Source organism: Pleurodeles waltl, chromosome 3_1 (assembly GCF_031143425.1).
Source record: "Pleurodeles waltl isolate 20211129_DDA chromosome 3_1, aPleWal1.hap1.20221129, whole genome shotgun sequence".
Taxonomy (NCBI): domain Eukaryota; kingdom Metazoa; phylum Chordata; class Amphibia; order Caudata; family Salamandridae; genus Pleurodeles; species Pleurodeles waltl.
Genome location: NC_090440.1, coordinates 845,207,370 through 845,215,742, shown reverse-complemented (window position 1 = coordinate 845,215,742; position 8,373 = coordinate 845,207,370).

Genomic DNA, 8,373 nt, shown 5'->3' with positions numbered 1-8,373 from the left:
CTGAATACAGAAAGCAATGGCTAATGCCATGTCAAAGCCAATAGGCACAATACAGAATGTAATGACTAATGCAATGTCAAAGCCCATAGGCGGCTAAACTGAACAAAACATACCATGTGCTACTGGTGAACATTGAGCAACTAATATGCGCAGTGGTGAAACACAAAGTCATTGGTCAAAACAAAACTTTATCAAATGGCAGGACATTCCGCCCTTTGACCAATGAATTTTTGTTTCACATATCTCATATTTCAAACCAAAAACAAAAAAACATCAGCACAAAAAAAAAAACATTATGATCAAAGCAATCCCTGTAAAGCAATAGAAGTGAATTAACACATTGATTTCATAACCTTTCACATCAGATACATCTACATAGAAAAGACTGGGCAATTTTTTTTTCTGAATGAGTCTCTAATTCAACAGTGTTAGCAATTTGATGTGGCATGAGTTCTGCTCATGTAAAGGTGCACGGTCCACCTGAAAGGTTTTCTGGAAGGTAAGCAAAAGTCAGAGTTCCATACGAGAGGGAAAAAAAAAAACACAGCAAACAAGTTGAACTTGAACTGAAGGCGCAGTTTGCGCAAAATGGATCCATGGTGCTGGCACTTTACTCAGCCAGGTTCAGGTTGGGGATTCGGTCCCTTCCCCGACCCCACACGCACACACCGGAAGGGGGACCACACAGCGCACTCAGGGACAGTGGCGAAACGTGGTCGGATCTGCAAAAGAAACAAGTATGACTTTTCTTGCAAATAACATTTTTCATTTAAACTGCACCCTTCCTCTTTCTTTCCCTGTTTTATAATCAGCAGGACGTTTTTGGGGCCCTTTGTTATATTTTCTGCAGGTTCTGGAGGGTCACTTGGGGCTTCAGCCCACACATCAGTACTGAGGTTTTTATCTGCTGCGCCACAGCTTCCTTTTTCTTGCACTGTCAGAAGGGCTGGGGCAGACTCATTCTTTACCAAACCTCCATTCACTGCACTTTTGTCAATTTGGGCCATTCTGTCTCCAATTTGTATGAATGAATCAGATTCTTTTCTAGGTATCAGCATAATTTCGATTTTTCCTTGGTAATTTGCAGCAATCACTCTCCCTAAAACCTGATCACTTTGCCATTTCTGTCCTGGTAACTTTCCTCTCCCCAACTGCTCTGTGACTGCTTGCATGACAGATTGCTTTTGTGCATGCTGCACAGTTTTTATCAAATCTAGGGGAATGGGCATCTCTCTCATCTCTGCCCACCTGTAAGTGGCCTTTTCACATTTCTGGGGCACCCACATAGCCATCCCCACTAAGGCAGAATTCTGGGTGAACACTTCTCTCTCTGCATTTTTCTCATTAACATCTGCAAGGTAATTGAACCAGCTAGGTGCTAAAACATTATCAAAGAACCAAAAATCAGCATAAAAATGACACATCTCATGTAGCTCTTGCTTTAAAATCTGACACACATTATACCACGCTGTTCCTTCTACGGTGCCAGAAAACAACATTTCAGTCAATGAATCATTAGTAAAACAAACATGCTTTTTATCTTCAGTGGACACGAATTCAAATGGTGCATTCAACTTCATTGGTAATTCTTTTATCTGTGGTACTCTAGCCCTGTCTTGCAAGTACCAGATCCATTGTATGATTCTAGCTAGGGGCAGTATTTTCTTCCCTTGTTCTTGAATTACATGTACATCAGTTTTTCCTTCTTGCACTGCGCAGAAACCTAAAGTCTGCATTATTTCATTTGCCAAATCACAAGCGCGCAGCTGCATATTATTTTTCACAGTGACCATATACAAAAGTGTTAGGATTTCACTCAAATGAGGGCTATTCTTTTTCCAAAAATCAAACAAGCTAATGAAACTCGGTGTCTCTTTCTCTAAAATCTTTCCTTTTACTTGGGCATTTTGCAACGGTAACTCGTAAATCACATTCTGAGCTCTCTCGTCCATGTTATCAGTTAAGGAATGCATATTGTTTGCCAAAAACCCTGGCTCACATGGAAACTCAGTGCAGCTCGGAGCTGTCTTAACCCCCTCATTACTGGAATGGGACAAGAAAGATTCTTCATTTTTATAACTTTCAGCATTATTTTGAATTATCGTATCCTGGCTAATTTGCTCACGTAAATTCCTATTTTCATGTTCCAACTTTCTACATTTCTCCTGCATTTCTCTGTAAGCAGATAAAGGTATCCAGACCTTTCTGTCATCATTACTTCCAAAACACACGTTTTCTACATATATACAACGGGAATTATTTCTCAAAACATTATCAGGCCTTTTAGCTACACATGCATTTTCTTCTGTAATTCCCCAAACAGAAAACAATTCACAGTTTTTCTTAGCACCATCAGGCAGTTCATCAACACATGTATTCTCAGACATGGTCTGCCGTGCTACTGTGATTCTCCAAACAGAAAACAATTTCTGTAATTCTCCAAACAACAAAAAAACAATTACACTTTTAAAGTGTGCACTTAGAAATCTACTAACTCGTCAAACCCCTTCTTAATCACCTCTTAATGACCGACCCCACGACTCCAGGTACCAATTGTAGTGCTTTCCTCTTATTTAGTTTCTAAGCACTAACATAACACAACAGAAATGCACTTCTGAGGTCAAGGAAGACTTTTATTGTTATTTTATTCTTCCCCAACCACAATGTTTATGAATGAATGACGAATTAGTAGCTTTCAAGTCCGCGTTAATCAAACAAAATATATCAGTTTGCAATATACACAGCAGGTTATATTTATAAGATATTGAATGCAAAGCAAAACAAATACTTCACCGTGTGGGAACTATTCACAGCTTCATCTTTCTAAGGTCTGCAAGCTGAGGACCCCTGTCAACCGCGAGAAAGAGAGATTCATCTACCCACACGGGATTGCTGGCAGCCTGCGCCAAGCTCCAGCACGAGGTCCGGCAGATTCGAATCTGACTCTCTGCAGCCTGTTACATTCGTTACAAAGGTGTGCCCCCTCCTCTCAGACCTGGGAAACTGAGCAAGCCTTTTGGAGACTGGCCAGGTCTCCAAAACTACTCCTGTTCCCAAGCTCAAGGGAAGAGAAACAACGCCCATGTACTCTCTCTTATCAGGTCTAGTCTACTGTGAGAGCAAAACATCTTGGTTCTCTGGTGCAAAAACAGAGCTTGGAAAAATACAGAACTCCACGTTAAAGGCAATGGGCAGCTAACCTAAATATCAAATGCAATGTCATGTTAAAGGCAATAGGCAGCTAACCTAAATATCAAATGCAATGTCTAGTGTCATGTCAAAGCCAATAGGCATCTAAGCTGAATACAAAATACAATGTCTTATATCATGTCAAAGCCCATAGGCAGCTGAGCTGAATACAAAATGCAATGTATAATATCATGTCAAAGCCCATAGGCAGCTGAGCTGAATACAAAATGTAATATATGATATCATGCCAAAGCCAATAGGCAGAATATCTAATAGCATGTCAAAGTCAATAGGCAGCTAAATTGAATACATCATGTCAAAGTCAATAGGCATGCAATGTCAAAGCCAATAGGCGGCTAGACTGGATACAGCATGTCAAAGCCAATAGGCAGAATACAGAATGTAATGGCTAATGCAATGTCAAAGCCCATAGGCGGCTAAACTGAATACAGAAAGCAATGGCTAATGCCATGTCAAAGCCAATAGGCACAATACAGAATGTAATGACTAATGCAATGTCAAAGCCCATAGGCGGCTAAACTGAACAAAACATACCATGTGCTACTGGTGAACATTGAGCAACTAATATGCGCAGTGGTGAAACACAAAGTCATTGGTCAAAACAAAACTTTATCAAATGGCAGGACAGTAAGGCGCTTTAGGTTTCAATAGTAAAACCTTTTGTCAGTTATTATTATGAATGTGAAAGTATTTTGGAGATAAAACAAATCAAAGTTTTCATTGATCTTTGAATAACTTAAGATATGAAAAAACATTTAAGTCTTTGAGATTTTCTAAGTCATGATCAAAGGTTTATGATGTGAATACATAAATGTTACAGGATTGATATTCTGTGTAAAATCATAGTTCAACGTTCTTGCCATCTCTTGAATCTGAGGTCGTGTTTTCTCCAGGGGCTTCGCCCCCATTTTAGAAGAGGTCTCCACCTGATATCTCGGAGACACATTTAGTCAAGAGTCTATAAACGATTTACGTTTTTCTATGAATGAATTAGTAAATGCATATTGTTCTAACTGTTGCTTTTCAGATCTCTCTCCCTGCTGTTCCCTTCCCTAAATTCCCTTCCCCTGACTGGCTCCACCATAACTCTGTGCTATAATAGCTTTCTGAGTTGGTGATGCCGGGAGGTGGACCTTTTGTTCAGAAACGTGCAGATCCTGAGGAAAGGACCCCGTGACATCCATGCAAACAGACCAACATCCACTGCACGGTGTCCCCCTCCTCCTCCTCCTCCACCTCCCTCCCAGTAGCATCTACACTCACACCTGCATGCACTACATCTTCATCCACTACCTCCATCACCAGCACACCCATCACAACACACCCCTCACAAGCAGTCACCACTCCCACAACCGTGCACACATCCCCTGTGTCCTCTCCCAGTGTGTCTGCGACCCCTCCTCCCAAAGTACACAAAATCAAGCACCCACCCACCCAACAGCCATCCACCTCACAACAGCATCCAGCCCATACACCAAACTCAGCAGATGTACACCCTCTACAACCACTCCCTCTTCCTCCACTCCCAAACCCTCTCCATCTTCCCATCCCAGTGTGTCTAAAAAACGTTTCCTGGCAAACATTGACCTCTTTCCTATGCCTCCCCTCTCCGCCCTTCCCCTCGGGCCAGGGTGTCAAGATCCCAGTCCAGCACCTCAGCCACCAAGTCGATGTCCGCTGTGGTACCTGCAAGTCCCAGAGGATCAAAGGGGGCACCCGTCAGGGCAGCCAGTGTGCCACCGACCCCTGCAAAGGACCAACCCATTCCACCACCTGCCAAGGTGAAGAAGGGGCCAGTATGCAGCACGGCCAATGAGCATGACCCACCCAGCAAGGCCTCCTCCAAAACTCAAGCTGCCAGTGCCAAGGTCCCACCAGCAATTGCCAAAGTGGGGAAGGGGAAGAAAACCCAATGCTAGGCACTTCAGGCCTCTGAGGCTCCAGGTGAGGGACTGGTATCCACCATCAGTACCAACAGCACCGCAACCTGTACAGCAGAAAGCACTGCCGCAGGCACTGCCACCTGCACTGCCATCTGCCCCGTCATCTACACCGCCCCCTGCACCGCCACCTGCACCGCACCCTGCACCGCCACCTGCACCGCCGCTGCCACAACAACTGTCAGCAGCATCATCCCCAGTGGGCAGCTGTCCGAGGCTGCAGGAGACGGCCTGGTGTCTCCCTCCACCAGTACCAGCACCTGCACCACAGCCAGTACCAGCTGCATCCCCGCCGCAGACACTGCCGCAAGCACTGCCACCTGCACCGCCATCAGCACCGCCACCTGCACCGCCATCAGCACCGCCACATGCCCAGCTGGTGCCACTACAACTGTCAGCAGCAGCATCGCCAGTGGGCAGCCGTCCGGGGCTGCAGGAGACAGCCTGGACCCTCCCACCACCACTTGAAGCACCCCCACCAGCACCAGCACTACCACCAGTTTGCAGCCTTAGTCGCCGCAGGATGGAGTCTGGCCCTGACTCCATGGAGTATCATGCTACCTGTTCCCTGCAAATCTCGCGCCTCAGACACCCGGTGAGGGAATGTGTACTGCCACACCCCAAGTGCAGCATCACTGTGCACAATGCCCCCTCCAGAACCAGTGTAGAAATGCATCCACTATCAATATTCTTAGCAGGATGAAGCAGACTGGGCACAAGGCCCCCTCCAGAACCAGTGGAGAAATGCATCCACTATCAATATCCTTGGCAGGATGAAGCAGACTGGGCACAAGGCCCCTCACAGAACCAGTGGAGAAATGCATCCACTATCAATATCCTTGGCAGGATGAAGCAGACTGGGTACAAGCCCCCCCCCCCCAGAACCAGTGCAGAAGCCATCCAGTAAAGAGACTATGGCATTGTACTCCCCAGGAGCAAGCAATGGGCAAACCACCCACCTGGGAGACTGTGGCCTTGCACTCCCCAGGACCAAGCAGTGGGCAAACCACACATTAGAGAGACTGTGGCCTTGCACTCCCCAGGACCAAGCAGTGGGCAAAATACCCACTTGAGAGACTGTGGCTTTGCACTCCCCAGGACCAAGCAGTGAGCAAACCACCAACTTGAGAGACTTGAGAGACTGTGACTTTGCACTCCCCAGGACCAAGTAGTGGGCATGTTTCCCCCTCCAGGAGCAGTGGCGTAGTACCATCTTCCGGCTGAGGTGCCACCCCTTCCCTTCCCCTGAGGTGCCTGTGTGTTTTGGACCTGATGCCCCTGCAGTGTTCTCTCCATTTTGAGGCAGGAGTCAAGTGTGGACTTCGGCCATGATTTTTTGGCCCAGTGGGCCATGGACTTTTGCAAAGGACAGTGTACGGCCTTCTGTACCTATTGTAAATATTTGTATATACTGTTTTTCTAATCGTTAACAATATCTGCATATTTCAAAATATCACTATTTGCACTCTATTCCTTTAGTCCTAGCATTCTTCCAGGGCGTTACGGGGTGTAAATGTAATGTTGCTGCATGTTTTTGTGTGTATGATGTTTTGGGTGAGGGTGGGGGTGGGGGTGTTGCATGTGTGTGTCACTCTCTTTTTCCTCCCCCTCCCCCCTGTGTGCTAGGTACAGTACTCACCGTGGTCGTTGCTGCCGCCTTTGATATTCGTCGTGTATGAGAAGATACACCAGCATGGGAACACCTGCAGCTCGGGCTCCATGGCGTCCTGGTTCTTCGTTGCTTGTCGAGAGGTGAGTGGTTTCCCTTCCAAGTCCTGTTTCTGCCGAGCTTTTGATGGCGTTGGTGCTGCCCCGGAAAAGCTGGCAGATTGGAGGGATGTGATAGGGTGGGCGGAACATTGTCTTCCGCCTGTCTGTTGGCGGTTACCGCTGTGGTGTTTGTTGCTACCGCCGTGGCGGTCGGAGTGTTAAAGTGGCTGGCTGTGTTGGCAGTTTCCGCCGTGGTCCTGATCCCATTTTTTTTACCGCCGGCCTGTTGGCGGTATTACCGCCGCTTTAACACCGACCGCCAGGGTTGTAATGAGGGCCTAAGTTTTTTCATTTAAGAAAAGGTTAGTGACATATGTTAAAATAAAAAATATGTTTTCTGTATAGGTAAATTTGCAAACATTAGACTAACTTTATTTATATTTCTTCACTTTTTAAAATAATTTAACATTATTTCCTATGGAATTCTATTTTAGCCTCCTGCCGCTATTATTTTCTATGGGAGGATGTTACACTGCCAGTGGTTGGCCACGTGTGGTGCTGGACCTGCTACTGCTCCATTTTGGCAGTTGTAACTTATGTTTATAAATTTGAATCAGCCCTTTATTTTATAATTAAATAATATAGCATAGTTTATAATAAAATAATAAATGCATACTATTTTACATAAGATAAAAATAGTACACTTTTTATTGTAGAATATTATAAGTAAATAATAAATATGTACTATTTGTATATTTTCTAACATTAATTTATATTTATTTATATTTTTACTGTTTTAAATAATTTAATTTAATTTAAGATTATTTTATATCGGGTTTTACTTCAAGGCCCTACCTCTATTATTTTCTATGTGAGGGTGCTGCTGTACAAGTGGTTGGCCATGTGTTGTGCTAAACTTAATACAAAAGTGTAAGTTACTACAAAAGTGCAGTTTGTGAATACTGAAAAGTATTAAACTTTCTTAAAAGTGTGGACTTACTCAAATGTTTGTTACTTTTGTGAATGAGGCCCTTAGATTTACCTTGGTAAATAATCCCTCTATTGATTTAATGGTAGAGTTGGGTAAATGTTTATAGCCTATTTTAGGTAGTGGGGGTGATTAGATAGATCTTGGTTAATGATCTTGTTGGCTTTTTTATATCAACATAAATTCAGTTTTATAGGGATTTAGTTTTAGGGCCTGATTATGACATTGGCTGTCCGAGGACTGCCAATGGTGTGGTGGTGGTCGGACCACCGCAGTTGTGGCGGTCCAACCACTACATTATGAGGTTGCGGGGCAGACCCACCAACCTACCGCCGTCCCTGCAAATATCTTCAATCCCAACGGGCTGACAGATGGTGCAGGTTGTAATCAGCAAGGAGGCACTGAAGTCAGCACCACTTACTGATTACAACCTTGTTCTCCATGAAAAGGCTGGCGGAGAAGAGGTACAGGGGCAACAGGGGGACCCTGCCCATTCCTCGGGCTCCACCAGCCCAGCTCCCTCAA